At 37.0% G+C, this 18,277-nt stretch overlaps 1 long non-coding RNA gene and 1 pseudogene across 2 annotated transcripts in view; one reads left to right on the top strand and one right to left on the bottom strand.

The window, feature by feature from the left end:
- The window catches only part of LOC147371187 (uncharacterized), a 197,906-nt gene that overhangs the window by 134,155 nt on the left and 45,474 nt on the right, over positions 1-18,277 (bottom strand). The window lies entirely within an intron of this gene.
- Positions 16,566-17,432, top strand: LOC147371188 (armadillo repeat-containing protein 1 pseudogene; annotated as a pseudogene).

Here is an 18,277-nt window from a genome sequence, read left to right as displayed (position 1 = left end):
TACATACCAAAGGGTGAGAATAAGAACCCAGGATAACTTGCTATTTTGCTAAGGAGACTATCTCAGAAGGTGACTGCTGACAGCTGCCTCTTTGCTCCATGTAAGCAAAAAAAAAAAAAAGATATTTGTGGGTTCTTTGCCTAAAATATGGACCTCATGTGTGTAGGGTGAGATTTAGCTTTCATTGTGCTGCCTCATGCTAAATATTGCGGTGCAGGTGAAATAGAGCAGGACCCTATGGTCCTTGCCCACTCCCCACCCGCATGTCCTCTGCCTGTCTTTTGTCTGTGGAAAACTTAGTAAGTTAATAAGTTAAAGAAGTTAAGTCAGAGAAATGAGAACATGTAGAACAAAGGAAAACAGTCAAGGAGATCAAATAATAATAATGTAAACATTAAGTATAATCAAGAACATTTAGTTCCTCCTCAAGGGGTATAAGTAATATTCTGAGCTGTCTTGTAGATACTTAAACCTTCAACAGGTGGAAGACATTAACTACATAATGGCCAGACTGTGCCCAAGACATAAGCTGCCACAATTCCAAGAACTGGCCTTAAAGAAATGGAAACAAACTGACCCTGGAACTGAAGATCAACTGTACTGAAAACAATCAAACAATCAAGATGACACTGATCAGATCACCAATGATGAATTTCAAGATGTCTGTCAGAGCTGATGGTCTATTTCTGTATGTAGGCCCTTCTATCTGTCTATAAAAGCTCTTGTCCCTTGATTGCCAGTGGAGAGAGTAGACCTTTAGACAGACTTCTGCCTTCATCTACGTCTCCCACCAGATGATAGCATCCTCTCCACCAACCTGGTCTCTTTATTGGCTTCTGGGAAACAAACAGCCAGACCCCACTTTTGGTAATACAGGGAAACCAACTGTCTATTATTTGTCATAAATAATAATCTTCTTATTCTTGTTAAGTTGCAAAGTCATGTCTGACTCTTTGTGACCCCATAGACTATAGCCCACCAGGCTCTCCGTCCATTGGATTTCCCAGACAGGAATACTAGAGTGGTTACCATTTCCTTCTCCAGGGGATATTCCTGACCCAGGGATGTAACTGCAGTGCAGGAGGATTCTTTACTGCTGAGCCACCAGGGAAGCCCAGACGTTAACCTCCTCTGGTTCAAAAACCTTATGTGTGCTTTCAAGATAATATTAATAAATACTGATATTAAAAAGCTAACAATGAATGCACATCATAGTATTGTCTGTGTTAAAGTTGGAGGTGTCAAGCTCATATATAAAATAGTGAGTTATCTTACCAGTAAAATGGGTTTATTTGGAAATAGCAGAAACCTGCAGTTTTGGATAGGCAAGCTCTGGTGAAACATAGGCAAGTCTAGAGAACAAAGGTGGGGGGAGCTTGCTTTTATTAAGTCTTAGGCGAAAACTGGGGACGGTCGTTTTGAACACAAATTCACTGTGGGAGAATAAGAGTTTGAGGTTGTGGAGGTTTCTCACTGAGTGTAGGCCATGGCTAAAAGAACAGGATCAAATTCCCAAGTGATCAATGTACTCCTTCAGGCCAGAAGAAAAGCAATATTCTTTTCTTCCTTATGTCTGCAGGCTGCAAAAGTGGTATGTACTTGAGTGGTATTTGCTTCAGGGCTATCTGACTGTATTTTAAAATGTAGTTTTCCTTTATTTATTTTCAGAGAGGTCATCAAGTTGTCCAAACATAATATGAATTGTACTAGTACATGAATTAGGAGCCACATCTGATGTTTGAATACTGACAGATTCTGTCCTTAACCAAATTCTACTCATGCTCCTCTGAGTTCCTTTCCAACAAGGCTTCAACTTTGGGCTTCTGTGTTCATCTCTGTGTTGTTCAGTTTTTAGCAAGAATAATGCTAAGTCAGTTTAGCTAGAACTCTTCCTTCTCCATATCTGATCACCTTCAATATCGAACTAAGTTCCTTATCCTGCCCCATCTCCAGGTTATAGTCTGCTTTTAACCAGTTTAACCAGAACACCCTTTTACTCCTGACTGTTCTTCTTAGTAATATTCCATCCACTTTACCTTCACTCATAGACTTTTGACTATAAATTCCCAAATTCCTGGTATTTGGAGTCAAGTAAAATCTTTCTCCTCCACTATAAGATCCAGTGCAGAGTTCCCTATACCTATGACAATAACTCACCTTGAATAAAGTCTGCCTTACCATCTTTAACAATTATCATGAATAACTTTTTAAAAAATCAATGCTGTGAAATATGATTGGCAAACTGAAGTAATGGACATCAAACTGCATAGATGGACATAAAACTGAGTTGAGAGGAGAAAAAACTTTAAAAAATGAAATCATGTCATGATTCCATTTATAGCTGAATTCAGAGTCCAGAGTGCTCACCATAAACTCAAGGAACCTTGTTCTCCTTGAAAGAAAAGCTATGACAAATCCAGACAGTATATTAAAAAGCAGATACATTACTTTACTGACAAAGGTCCATACAGTCAAAGCTATGGTTTTTCCAGTAGTCATGTATGGATGTGAGAGTTGGACCATAAAGAAGGCTGACCACCAAGGAACTGATGCTTTCAAACTGAGGTGTTGGAGAGACACTTGAGAGTCCCTTGGACTGCAAGGAGATCCAACCAGTCAATCCTAAACGAAATCAATCCTGAATATTCATTGGAAGGACTGATGCTGAAGCTGAAACTCCAATACTTTGGCCACCTGATGTGAAGAACTAACTCATTGGAAAAGACTCGGATGCTTGGAAAGATTGATGGCAGGAGGAGAAGGGAACGACAGAGGATGAGATGATTAGATGGCATCACCAACTCAATGGAGATGAGTTTGAGCAAACTCCAGGAGATGCTGAAGGACAGGGAAGCCTGGTGTGCTGCAGTCCATGGGGTCGCAAAGAGTCAGACATGACTTAGTGACTGAACAACAACAAATACAGAGAATAACCATACACATTTGTATAAAACATACACAATCAAAAGTGTAGCTATAGCTATCAAATACATTAGAATCCCTGCTGCCTAGGGTAGTAATAGTAGGCAGGACAGGATGGAAACAGGAAATAGAAAAATTAAGTATCTATTAATTTAAAGGAGAAAGTGATATATCAAGTACTATTTGACATGAAGTGGGAAATATTAATGCATCCTTCTGCTTTTGATGAAAAAAGTGAAAATATGTCTTTCTGAAATACTTAAAATATTTGAATAGGTTAATCACAATCATACATATTAAAATTATATTTTATTTTTGGATTATCATAATTGTATAGCTTTATATCCATGTTAAAACTGAAGACTTCCAAAGATAGGATGACATTTATGGAGACGAAAATGAAATGTTGTCATTATCATACTTTCCAAGTCCTTCCTGATAATTGCATAATCTAGAAATGGTAATTAACATTTTATTTGAACCTATGATTATTTATTAATGCTAAACCTGCTGAAAAAGAAGAAAACATCTCCAATATGGGCTTCCTAAACTCTGCATCACCAAATTGATATATAATTAATCACAGTTTTGGCTCTCTCAGAAATGAAATTTTAAACCAATCAATCAGAAATCACCTGGTCAGCAGAGGTTAGGTAATCAGCTTGATAGATCCCCTGCTGCTGCTGCTAAGCCACTTCAGTCGTGTCCGACCCCATAGATGGCAGCCCACCAGGCTTCCCCGTCCCTGGGATTCTCCAGGCAAGAACACTGGAGTGGGTTGCCATTTCCTTCTCCAGTGCATGAAAGTGCAAAGTGAAAGTGAAGTCGCTCAGTCGTGTCCAACTCATAGCGACCCCATGGACTGTAGCCCACCAGGCTTCTCCATCCATGGGATTTTCCAGGCAAGAATACTGGAGTAGGGTGCCATAGCCTTCTCCAGATAGACCCCCTACCATCCCCTAAAGGAAAGTAACCTTGAAATAACCAACACATTTTGCCTAATATAATTTCCTTCTGCTTGCTCCCTCTGGCTATAAAAATCTCATTTTATACAGCTCCTCAGAGCTCCTTTCTATATACCTCATTGGATGCTGCTGGGTTTGAATCGATTTTTGCTCTAATAAATTCTTAAAATTTTTAATATGCCTCAGATAATCATTTAACAGTTAAGGAGTCAAAAGAGGAAACCAAAGGAAATGCCCACATCGTGGAGAAGCAATGCTGCTGCTGCTGCTGCTGCTGCTAAGTCTCATCAGTCATGTCCGAGTCTGTGCGACCCCACAGACGGCAGCCCACCAGGCTCCCCTGTCCATGGGATTCTCCAGGCAAGAACACTGGAGTGGGTTGCCATTTTCTGGAGAAGTAATGAGCAGCCAGATATAGGTATGAGTTGGGCCCCTTGAGCTCTCTGCTTTCTCCCTGCCTCTGAGGGTAAAAGGTCAGCCCCTCTTGGTCCCAGCTCCACAGTTTTTACATTGTAAACTTTCAGACTTTTTTTTTTTTTTTTCCCAGATGGAGTCTGGAAACCACTGGAGTCAGACTAGGTCTCAGTTAGAAACAGATCTGGTTCAGGTTTGGACTGAGTCCCACTTAAACTGGATTAGGTCCAATGTGAGGTGACAGGTGAATACAGTTTTAAGACTGAACAAGCAGTTTAGTCCTACCAAAGATAATCTTGAATTACAGTAGACACATTGAGAGTTTTCAATTTAGGCTTATCCATTTAAGATATGCCCTAAGGAAAAAGGGGTCTTAACTGAGAACTCACCATAAAAAGTAGAGAGAAAATTATTCTCCCTCCTCTATAGTTTCTGGTGACCAGAAGACCCATTAGGACATTCCACTCTCTCTGCATTCAGAATCCTGGGAAAACTGGTAGAAGTGAGAATACTCTCTAAAGTCAGCGGTCCTTGATTTCTTTCTATGGTGTCTAGTCAAGACAGGAAGTTAAAATGTCACTTTGTCCCTTCCTTTCTAAATTCGATTTGGCAGGAAAAAAAATAGTAAAACAGAATTAGATCCTTGAATTGTGACTTGAGAATTTCCCTTTGGATACCCACTGGTCATTAATCTTCTTTATCTCCAGACATTGTTATTATCTTCTTGTTTGTCTCATATTGTGCCCTGAGAACTTTCTTGGCAACCTTAAGGTTGAGGGCTTAAAAAATACAGCCAGGTAGAAATTTGAGGTAAACTTCATTTGCTGCTAGTGTTTTACTATTGTCAGCTCTCAGGAGAACTAAGTCTTTCTTTTGAGGGGATATTTTTGGAATTGGCTCTGGATCATGTAGGAGCAGTAATTTTTGTACCCTTCTGAGGGATGACCCTTGCATTCATGGGCTTTCCTGATAGCTCAGTTAGTAAAGAATCTGCCTGCAATGCAGGATACACCAATTTGATTCCTGGGTTGGGAAGATTCCCCTGGAGAAGGGATAGGCTACCCACTCCAGTATTCTTGAGCTTCCCTGTGGCTCAGCTGGTAAAGAATCTGCCTGCAATGTGGGAGACCTGGGTTCAATACCTGGGTTGGGAAGATCCCCTGGAGAAGGGAAAGGCTACCCACTCCAGTATTCTGGCCTGGAGAATTCAATGGGCTGTATAGTCCATGGGGTTCAAAGAGTTGGACACCACTGAGCGACTTTCAGTTTCTTGCATTCATGAGGTAGTTCAATACTGCTAGGAATATTTACTGCTTGTTTTGGCTGAAACCTGACAGTATGCAATACTAAAAACTTTTATTTGTATTTAAAAAATAATTTAAGTAGCTCTATAATGAGAAGTTGGCCAAGCTGAAGCTGATAATTCAGAGTCATAAAGAAACATTGCTTCAGCCCTTCTCTCCTAAGATAAAATCAAAGTATGTACCTAAAAAGAAAAAAAAAAAATTTTTTTTTTCTCCTGAAAACTCTGTGGAAGCATTCACTAAAATATTCCAAAGATACAGAACTCTAAATCTAGAACATGGTAATATTTTAAATTTCATCATAGTTGAAGATTTTCTGCCTTATATAAAGAAACAGACTAATGTAGCTGGTAGAGTGTGTGAACCTCTATTGTTCACATTGCAGCCAACTTCTTTGAAGAATTAAAAACAACTATTTTTATTTTACAAATTGAGTCTTTACAAGAATTGAAATGTGGCTCCAGAAACAATTCAAAAGCCACCTATCGTTTTTACAAATTCCAAATCCTCCCCTCTTGCTGCTGCCAAGTCTCTTCAGTTGTGTCCGACTCTGTGCGACCCCATAGACAGCAGCCCACCAGGCTCCCCCATCCCTGGGATTCTCCAGGCAAGAACACTGGAGTGGGTTGCCATTTCCTTCTCCAGTGCATGAAAGTGAAAAGTGAAAGTGAAGTCGCTGAGTCAGACACGACTCAGCGATCCCATGGACTGCAGCCCACCAGTGTTCTCCTGTGTCCATGGGATTTTTCCAGCCAAGAGTACTGGAGTGGGGTGCCATTGCCTTCTCCAAAAGGCTTACAGATACTATAAAGTATCTGGACTTAGGGAAAAAAAGGTGTAGCTTGTTGGAAAAAAAGGTGTAGCTTGTTGAAACTTGGACTTTTTCTCTGTGACTTTAATTTTTCTTGTAAAAAAAGTTAATGAACAGAAACCTAAATTAGTCAGGAGATCAGAAAAGGAGTTCTCTTCCCATGAAGACAGCAGAGTTCAACAGGGAAAAGACTCCTTTCCTGGCTACAAGTCAGCCAATTAAAAGCTATTGGCCTCTGTTTACTATAGTCCTCCCAACTTTCTTTTCAGCTATAAAAGTGATCATCTTCCTTGCCATCCAGAAATTTTATTGCCATCCAGAAATTTCATTGCCATGCTAACAGATACCAAATTACTATTCTCTATTGATCTTGAATCCATCTTGATTGGAAAAATATCTGGCAGTCTATTTGTTTTAGGTCTACACATTCTACCTGGTCGCCTCTAGAAACCAAGGTAATTCTTATCAAAAGGAAAAAAGTAAAAAAAGAGGTTATTTTGAAAACAAGAACTATGAAAGATCTTAAAAGGTTGCTTCACATATGTAAGTAAAAAGCTCTAGCCATGTGAGCAGGTAAACTTAACTTATTCCATCTGCCAGAAACAAGTTGGACGCAACTTTTCTCGTAAAAACTAGTGAGTTTTGCATTATCATACTCATCTCCAAGACAGGAGATGTAAGAGATGAGTTTGATCCCTGAGAAGGGAAGATCTCCAGGGGGAGAGCAGAGCAACCCACTTCAGTATTCTTGCCTGGAGAATCCCATGGACAGAGGAGCCTGGTGGGCTATAGGCCATAGGGTCACAAAGAGTTGGACAGGATAAAGTGAGGTAGCATGTGACAAGCACTTGATCTCTTGGCTAAAATCTTAAAATAAAAGCTATATGTCTTGTTTCTGTCTATATGTATATCTATGTATATATGTTACAGATGTGTGATGTTTTTCTACCTCTGGATGGAATTACCTAAGTTCATTTTGTTAGCTAGTTATAATAGGAAAAAGGAGTCCAAAATAGCAGTGGCTAAAAAGACAAAGAAAGGAAAAAGTCCGTAAAAATAGAACAAGGAAGGTCCGAGGACCGGAGTGAGAACCTTAGGTGAAGCAAACAGACCTCCTGGCTAGCCTAATTTACCTAGGATTGGTTCAGAGGGAGGACAAAAACCATATAAAAAGAGGAGCCAAAACTGAGCCTTTCTCTTCTCTTTTCTGCACTTCTTTTGGGTGTAACACTGGTCCACAGTTTAAACTGAGATGTAACCGAGCTGCAGCATGGGTCTGCCATTTAAACTGAGCTGTAACCAAGCTATAACACTGGTCTGTCTGTCGCTTCAAATTTTTGCTGTGGTGAGACAGAACTCAGGAAATTACACACTCCCCTGACAATTTGTTCATGAGCTCTATTTAAATAGCTTAAAGACTAACAAATCCAGTCTAGATTCAGAAATATGGAAACTAAACCAAATGTTTTTTTTTTTTCAATTTTCCCTGATCTAGCATAACATTTGGTAAATATAAGGTAGCTTAGGTTTATTGTTTTAATTAAAACAGATATGCCTTTAGAGCTATCAGTATTAAATATAATTCAGGGAGAGAACTTTAGTTCTACCTAAATTTGAAAAAGTCAAATAAACTCATGTTATCTCTGTTATAGGATTTGTCCAAATAATTATAACTTAAGATGATGGTTATCTGTTTAATGCCATCATTTCATAAAATAATTTTATAAAGGGAAAGTAAAGTCTTTATATTTACCACATACCTATTACTTCTGGTGATTTTGCTTTTTAACATTGCTTCATATATTGCTGTTTATATTTTGCCTGAAAACCTTTTTAATTTCTTATATAGTATTTGTCTGCTGGCAAAAAATTCCCTCCACTGTTGTTTGTCTGATTTTATTTTGGCTTTATTACTGCAAAAATTTTTGTAGGTGTAGAATTTTAAGTTTTTAGGTTTTCCCCCTCCTCAAACTTATTTCATCAGCTTATTAAATAAGTTGTTAAACATATCATTCCATTGTGTTCTGGCTAACACTATTTTTGATGAGAAGATTGTGACTGTTCTTTTGATAGCAAATGAATTGCTCTTTCTCGTTTAAGTTTGAATGTTTTTATAATTTTCCCATACATTAATTTTCACTAATTTAGGTTATGATGTCCCTTGTTGTTGATGTTTAATTATCCTGTTTAAATTTTGCTGCTATTTTAGACCTGTAGATTACAGTATTCATCACACTTAGAATATTTTGGGCTATTTATCTTTATTATTTTTCTGCTTACTATCATCCATTGGAGATCTAATTATTTTGGACATTTTCTCTATGTGCTTTACCGTGGCTCAGCATTTTTCAATTGGACTCTACAGTGATAGAAATGTTTTATAATATGCACTGTCTAAAGCAGTGTCTCAAAACTTTGTGTGAATATTGAGTACTGAAATGTTGTGTGGTGAATTGAATCTATCATACTGGAAAGTTCATGTTTTGATGGTTTCCATGGCTCTGTCTTCATATTTTCTTTTATTTTTCCCAGTGTCTAATATATTGTTAAGCCCATTTAAAATTTTATAAATATAATTTATTGTGTTTTATTATTTTTTTCAGTGTTACAGCTCTATTTTATTTAGAAGATAGCAGGAGAGAGAGAGTGAGAGAGAGAGAGAGAAAGAGCGCACGCACGCGGGAGAGAGAGAGTCCGCGAGAAAGCGCTTTGGCTCCTCCTTTTATAGTTTTTTTCCTCCACCTGGGGCTGCCCTATGCAAATTGGGCTTAGCCAGGAGTGCTGTTTGTTCTGTTTGTTCTGCCTGAAGTCTTCACTCTGGTCCTCAGACCATTCTTTGACCTTCCTTGTCTTTTAGCCACTGACATTTTGGACTTCTTTCCCCTATTCTACCTACCTAACATTCCCCCCTCAAGAGATGGGAGGCCCAATTCTTTGGAAATAGAGGCGTTGAGGTCTTCTGGCTACTTCCTGCTGAACTGGGATGGCGAGGGGTATTGGGCATCCCCCTCTTGCTAGTCTCAATCCTCAGAGTCCTTATAGCGGTGTCCAAGGGTGTGTGATATTTTCCGTGGTTGGCTGTAGTTTTATATCTTTGTTGAACTGGCACTGCATGATATTTCTCTTAAGGTTGCATTATCTTAATTTCAGTATATATCTAGTAACGTTATTAGATATAGACATTACCAAATTTTGAGTTTCTGATTATGTTGTCTTACTATATAAGAAGTTTTAAAATATACTTAGGCAAGCAATTAAGCTATCTGAAAACTAGATTGCTACATTTATGATATTTTTATATTTGTGGGTGCAAATCAATATTAGCCTTTATGCTAGGGCCAGTTTAGCTCTTCTACTATTGGCTGATCCTTCTGGAGGTCATTCCTAAATGTCAAGGAGTATCTTTATTCTTGTACATTGACACTTGAATTTCTTTGAAGCTTGTGTGACTGAGAGGGTAACAGGCAGGAAGGCCAGGGGTCTCCAAATGGAAGAATTAGGCTGCAAGTGTCAGAAATTTTTATCTCTCTTAAGCAGCAGGAGGAAACAAGCTAGCTATATTTTTTCCTTCTCTATACAAATTTAAAAGGAGGTTTCCCTTAAAATACTGTGTTGCCATAACACCTGGTTTCACCTGAAGTTAATTATTCTCAAACCTTGAGTTAACCAATGCATTTTTCTTATGGAAATGTTTTTATTAAGCTATGTTAATGTACTATGCATTTACCCCAAACTCTTGTCTTCAAGTTGATTCCACCTAATGGCTCAGAACCTACTTGACAAACCAGTATGTTATACTCAGATATTGTTCCCCTAATCTATGTAAATGAAACTATTTGTATGGTAATCTGGCCTTGTACAAAATTCAAGTCATTTGTTTTATGGCCCAGGATGAATCATCTGGTGCCAAGATTATTCCAAAATACATCTTATGGATGAGGGGCCTGGTACCATTCTGAGTTTTAAGACATTCCTTTCTTTCATTTACAGACTGCTAGTGACTGTATAACATCCAGCTGAAGACTAGCAGGGGGTACTCTTTCTGCTCCCTCTGATGCCTATGTTATAAGCTTTCTCTATTGCCTTTATCCTTTAATAAAACTTTATTACACAAAAGCTCTGTGCGATCAAGCCTCGTCTTTGGCCCCAGACTGAATTCTTCTCCTCTGGAGGCCAAGAATCCCAGCATCTTTTCGTTCAGCAACAACCTTTCATGACATTTTAGAATTGTTTAGTGTACAGTTCCTCTGTATATCTTTACAGATCTCGAGGAGTTTCAATTTAATGTTTAGTCCCAGCAGAGGCAAGCAACTACATATGTGATTTAGAGAGCTCTGTATTTTTATTCACTGCTTTTTCTATTACACTCCTCCATGAATTTCAGCTGCTTTAGCCTTTCCAATATTCAAACTTTCTCCAAAACTCAGTGCTCTACTTGGCTGTCTCTGACTCTGCTGCAGACGATAAAGCACTTCCAGGCAGACAGCAGTATAACCATCAGGGCACCTTGTTCGTTTCTCATTTTTATGGAATCAGAATCCTATGCTATGTGTTGTTTGGAAACAATTGAAACCAGAATATTACATCTATCTCCAATATGACAGAAGAATAAAATATTTTCTGGTACACACAGATTAAGAATGCTGAAGAAATCTCTAGATGTAGTACTCAAACAGGGTGAAAGGAAATCTTTATATATTGCAAGAATAATGAACATAGATAATTACTGATGCTTGCCAATGATATAGTCTATAGATAATGAAATAAAGCAAGGAAAGTGAATCAGTGTCATGAGGATAAAAAGGGAGAAAATACTGTCATTATTTATAGGTGATACAATACCCTACTTAGCGAAGCTAATGAATGAACAAATAAATTAATTACATAATGTAGCACATATATGGGATACAAGCTCAGCCTACAGAAGTGAAGTGAAGTGAAGTCGCTCAGTCGTGTCTGACTCTTTGTCACACCATGGACTGTAGCCTACAAGGCTCCTCTGTCCATGGAATTTTCCAGGCAAGAGTACTGGAGTCAATACTAATTATCTTCTCATGTGAGAGCCAATTATAAAATTTAGGAAAAAACAATATACAATAAATACTTGACATAAATACTGTTTTCCAAAATCTTTTTAAGCAATAATGCAAAACAACTCTATATTAAAACATTTACTTCTGATAAATACATCTGCTCATGTATCTCAAAAACAACTTTTTTAGCATATTTAGAACAGTTTAGAAATTTTCAAAGATATTTGCTATTAATAATTTTAAAGATGTATATGTGTTTAGAAGTGAGACTTTATTATTTTTTATGGATAAATGTTTAAAGGTACTGAACAGATTTTTTTAATGATGCAAAGAGAAGCCAGTAAAAATGTTGAAAAATACACAATACCTATATAATAGAAAGAACTTGCATTTTTCAAGTTTTAAGCATTGAGTTTAGTCTACAGGACTGGCAGTTTAGCAGGAAATACAGAGTATATTTTGAGTTGAAACTGACACAAACAGACTGTTTCTGGATCACTGTTTTAACACAGTGACCAAGAACAGTTTGTGTTTGTGGCAGAGACCCAGATATGAAATAGGCTAAAATAGAATATAGTGGAATTAAACAGCTTAGAAAGAAACATGTTCTTGTTGGAAGAGTTGTGACTCTTGGAAAAACACCAGTTTCCAAAAAACTTGGGACAGTTTACAAAAAAAAAAGATGCATCCTTTCCTTTCTCTCTGTGCCATCATACAATCAACCACCTGTTCTTCCAACTTCCTGGGGAATATTATAGTAAAATATAACATCTGGGTGATTTAACTAAGATATAAGATTTCTCATTACACTAATGACATACTTTTCTACAAAAAGATGGGTTTTCTGCACAACTACATAAGCTTGGCTAACTTGGAGTTCAGTGGAAGAAAATGCGCTTGAAATTTAGAAGTTTATTGTTATTCACAGATCTGCTGTCTTTCTCTTTATTGAAGCCATTCACAATTAAAATTGGTATAAGCATATTCATGAAATTTCTAGCAATTTTATATATATATTATTTTAATAATAATTGTATCTCAATATATTGAGATATATTAAATATATAAAATATATATAAAATATATTTAAAGTCATGTATCAAAGGGATTATATTAATCAGACATAACTATTCATGGAAATTAATCTACTTATTGCAAATCTCTGCATTATTTGAAACAATGCTGAAACTGTTTTCAGAGTCTGACACATTTATTAAAATGAAATTAGAGGAAAAAAGGGTGTATTTTATTTATTATGTATTTTATATTGGAAAAGAGCAAGATAAATTTAGAAGCTAAATCTAATACCTAATATATATATCACGTTAGGTAATATCTGAAAAAGAAACCTCAATGGGAAATAAATAACTTAAAAATAATCTTTACAAGTCACATAAAAATCACTCAAGTCATATGTATGACATATACCATTGCAAAGATATACCAGTTTTTCACCACTACCTACTTACTATACACAATATCTCTGCTTTCTCATGTCCTTCTAGCAATAAGTTCAGACATCTCTACTTTCCCATATCTGGAATATAATGAAAACAATTTACTAATCCCAGAAAGACACACAGACCAGACTACTGAAACTCCTTCATGTTTGTTACCTGCCTGTCTTTTTTTCATTCAGTGTTAGCTATGGAAGTATCCCAAGCATAAGTGTGCTCAAGGTTATGTATGCTTACAAAATTCTAAATATGTTTTGTTGATTCCTAAACATTGCAGTATAATAAAGGAAAATATTAGTATAGACAAATCATTAGCTTTCATATTTTTATTCATTTAATAGATGAACTATGTTTTTAGTTGATATATGGACACTCATATACATATACCTCATCAACTTTACAATTATTCTGGCATCAATTTTCTCCATATATGTAAGAAATAAATGACAGAGGTCACCTTGTATACAGCCCATGGGGGTGTGGGGGGAAACAGTAATGAGTGTATTTTTAAATATATTTAAAGAGATTCATGTCATATAGCTAATTCCTAGACAACATTAATTACAAAACTTAAAACTTAAAGGAAAGATAAAAACTATTCCATATAATACCTTGTTTTAAAGTTCAGATAACAGAGCCAAAGAAATAAAATTTCAGGCTGTATTTTTATCAGTCAAAGCTAAATACAATTAAAATATGATTTTTCTTGAAAGAATATTTGATATCACACATATAGAAATTCAAAATAGACTGGCAAGTGATAACTGAAAATCAGAAAAGAAAATTATGATATTTGCAACCACTAGTATAAACTTATCTAAGCAAATTCTAAGGTATATATAACATTGCTGAGATTTTATTTTATAATGTTAAAAAAATCCTTATTCATTAAAATTAGTCAATAGTGACAATAAAACAAATGAAGTCAAAGAGAAGAAGAAGGTAAAGTTAAAAAGAAAAAAAAATGGGAAGGGAAGGGGAAAAAGAGGATATGAAGAGGAAATAAATTGAAAAAGATATAAGTGAAAATAGCAGGCTTAAAAAAAAAATGTTTAAATATTCCCTGATAGAGGAATAAATTTACCAAGGTAAAATACATAATGCATATATATATACACACACACACACACACACACACATATATGACTATATTAAGTGTATAATTAAAAGATTAAATTCCTTAAAGGTATACAATTTTAAAACTTAAAATAATTATATACTTCAAGAGATGTCTCCTCTACATAGAAAACCCTAAAGACTCCACCAGAAAATTACTAGAGCTAATCAATGAATACAGTAAAGTTACAGGATACAAAATCAACACACAGAAATCCCTTGCATACCTATATACTAATAATGAGAAAACAGAAAGAGAAATTAAAGAAACAATTCCATTCACCATTGCAACGAAAAGAATAAAATGCTTAGGAATATATCTACCTAAAAAGCTAAAGACCTATATATAGAAAACTATAAAACACTGGTGAAAGAAATCAAAGAGGACACTAATAGATGGAGAAATATACCATGTTCATGGATCAGAAGAATCAATATAGTGAAAATGAGTATACTACCCAAAGCAATTTATAGATTCAATGCAATCCCTATCAAGTTACCAACGGTATTTTTCACAGAGCTTGAACAAATAATTTCACAATTTGTATGGAAATACAAAAAAACCTCGAATAGCCAAAGCAATCTTGAGAAAGAAGAATGGAACTGGAGGAATCAACTGGCCTGACTTCAGGCTCTACTACAAAGCCACAGTCATCAAGACAGTATGGTACTGGCACAAAGGCAGAAATATAGATCAATGGAACAAAATAGAAAGCCCAGAGATAAATCCAAGCATCTATGGAGACATTATCTTTGACAAAGGAGGCAAGAATATACAGTGGATTAAAGACAATTTCTTTAACAAGTGGTGCTGGGAAAACTGGTCAACCAGTTGTAAAAGAATGAAACTAGAACACTTTCTAACACCATATACACAAATAAACTCAAAATGGATTAAAGATCTAAACGTAAGACCAGAAACTATAAAACTCCTAGAGGAGAACATAGGCAAAACACTCTCTGACATACATCACAGCAGGATCCTCTATGACCCACCTCCCAGAATATTGGAAATGAAAGCAAAAATAAACAAATGGGACCTAATTAAACTTAAAAGCTTCTGCACCACAAAGGAAACTATAAGCAAGGTGAAAAGGCAGCCTTCAGAATGGGAGAAAATAATAGCAAATGAAGCAACTGACAAACAACTAAATCAAAAATATACAAGCAACTCCTGCACCTCAACTCCAGAAAAATAAATGACTGAATCAAAAAATGGGCCAAAGAACTAAATAGACATTTCTCCAAAGAAGACATACAGATGGCTAACAAACACATGAAAAGATGCTCAACATCACTTATTATCAGAGAAATACAAATCAAAACCATAATGAGGTATCATTTCATGCCAGTCAGAATGGCTGCGATCAGAAAGTCTATAAGCAATAAATCCTGGAGAGGGTGTGGAGAAAAGGGAACCTTCTTACACTGTTGGTGGGAATGCAAACTAGTACAGCCACTATGGAGAACAGTTTGGAGATTCCTTAAAAAACTGGAAATAGAACTGCCTTATGATCCAGCAATCCCACTGCTGGGCATACACACCAAGGAAACCAGAATTGAAAGAGACACATGTACCTCAATGTTCACCGCAGCACTGTTTATAATAGCCAGGACATGGAAGTAACCTAAGAAAGCTGTGGTACATATACACAAAGGAGTATTATGTAGCTATTAAAAAGAATACATTTGAATCAATTCTAATGAGGTGGATGAAACCGGAGCCTATTATAGAGTGAAGTAAGCCAGAAAGAAAAACACCAATACAGTATACTAACACATATATATGGAATTTAGAAAGATGGTAATGATAACCCTGCATGCGAGACAGCAAAAGAGACACAGATGTATAGAACAGTCTTTTGGACTCTGTGGGAGAGGGGGAGGGTGGGATGATTTGGGAGAATGGCATATAAACTAGTATAATATCATATATGAAACGAATCACCAGTCCAGGTTCGATGCATGATACTGGATGCTTGGGGCTGGTGCACTGGGATGACCCAAAGGGATGGTATGGGGAGGGATGTGGGAGAGGGGTTGAGGATGGGGAACATGTGTACACGTGTGGCGGATTCATGTTAATGTATGGCAAAACCAATACAATATTGTAAACTAATTAACCTCCAATTAAAATAAATTTATATTTAAGAAAAAAAATAAAAAGTGAATAACCTGAAAAAAAACAAAAGATGTCACTCAGTACTGTAAGGCAGAAAGCCAAATATGTAAACCACACGACAGTACAGTTATATTCATATTTTATACTTATATTACACACATAATATTTATATGATAAACATTCATATTTATTCATGTTTATAATCAAACAGGAAAAATGGGAGACTTTCATTTCTCCCACCAGTATCCTCGCTTCTAGGCTTCAGAAGTCAGCTTGGTCGTTTGTCATCGCTGACCCTGCTACGCGACTCTGGGTTCCTCTACCTCATCGTCGATGTGGCCCTAATGGTGCGGCAGGGTGTAGATTCCTAGAGCACTGGAGTGAACTTAAGAAGATTTTGTCCACGTGTACTGCATAGAAGATGAATTCGTCATCCTCCACGATGAATGAGGAACCTGAGGCTCTCTCTGTAGTTAACCAGCTCCGAGACCTAGCCACAGATCCTTTAAACCGACAAGCCATTGTCTAGGATCAGGGATGTCTGCCCGGACTTACTTTATTTATGGACCTTTTGCTTTTCGATACTTGGCAGAGTGCCGTGCCAACAGAGAAAAGATCAAAGGAGAGTTGGGAAAGATGTTAAGCTTGCAAAATGTTATACAGAAGTCTACAACTCCAGGGGAAACAAAACTGCTAGCCTCTGAAATCGATGACATTCTTCAATCTTCCAATATGGCAGTTGGGGATAGTTTCAATGAAATGAATTCATGTCAAAGGAAAGCTCAGTTTTTTTGGGGGGACTACAAACAAATGTGCCAAAACAGTGGTTTTGCATATAGATAGTCTTGATAATATGTCCCTGTGTGAAGTGGCCTTGTTAAAAATTAAAGGCGTTATTAGCTTTACTTTTCAAATGGCCGTTCAGAGATGTGTGGTGCGAATCCATTCAGATCGTAAAGCTTTGGCATCAGCAATAGCATCAACCCAGTTTATGAAGGCTCAGCAAGTTGTGAAGAGCAAAAGTGGAGAAGAGATACTAGTCCCATTCCAGGACACACCTGTGGAGGTAGAACAGAACACGGAGCTGCCTGACTACCTGCCCGAGCATGAGAGTCCCACAAAGGAGCAAGACAAAGTGGGCAGGACAAGGCGGTGTCCCAGGTGGGCTCCGACCCGGAGAGCGGAGCCAGCTGGCTGAGCACAGCTGCAAACTTTTTATCCAGGTTCTTCTACTAGGGACTTCTCTTTGGGGCTCAAGGACTGTATAAGCAAACAAGGGGCCAGTTTTCCACTGTCGTGGTGAACTGTCAAGTGCAATTTGCAATAAGTTATCATGAAAAGTTTTTAGATCCCATGATTGAGAATGCTGCATTTTACATTCTACTGGACATTTTACCCCACTAAGTGGTAAAAGGGACAGAGGGGACAGGTGGAGTTGTTCTGTTGATGAAGGTATTTTGGTCTTGTTGTCCTTTGTTTAATTGCCTCACTTCTATTTAAAAAAAAAAAAAAAAGGTCCACTGTTAAACCAAATATGTATTTGTGCAGCTTTACATTTTACTTGACATGAAGCACGTGATTAGGAAAATTCGTTTTCTCAAGCTTCAGGGCCTAGAAGAGAATTTTTTTTTTTTTTTTTTAGCTCAAGTTGCACATGAAGTTGGAGAAGGAAATGGCAACCCACTCCAGTATTCTTGCCTGGAAAATCCCATGGACTGAGGAGCCTGGTAAGTTACAGTCCATGGGGTTGCAAAGAGTCAGACACGACTGAGCGACTTCACTTTTCACTTTTTCATTTCATTTACTAGGGATATAATTTTTAAAATATTGACAACAAAGTATAAGAAGAATTTCTCTTTTCTGTAATAGTAAACTAGATATTTTTGTGCCACTGGGAAGTTACCAAGGAGACAAGGATTTATAGGACCGAATAAGGAAAGGGAGTGAAAAGCTCATTGACAGGGACTCATACTGACCCTTGAAGCACTTTCCTAGTTTACAGCTATAGCAGAGATACTAAGAAGTTGAGGTGAGTCTCCAGTGAACTCTTACAATAATAGCCAAAATATTACCAACTGAGATTTAAGTCCTGCCAAGAAAGAGGTTATCCCTGATGACTCATGCAGTAAAGAA

Source organism: Bos grunniens, chromosome 6, assembly GCF_055505025.1.
Source record: "Bos grunniens cultivar Pamir isolate PY7600 chromosome 6, Bosgru_T2T1.0, whole genome shotgun sequence".
Classification (NCBI taxonomy): Eukaryota; Metazoa; Chordata; class Mammalia; order Artiodactyla; family Bovidae; genus Bos; species Bos grunniens.
This window is presented reverse-complemented; position numbering and strand designations above follow the sequence as displayed.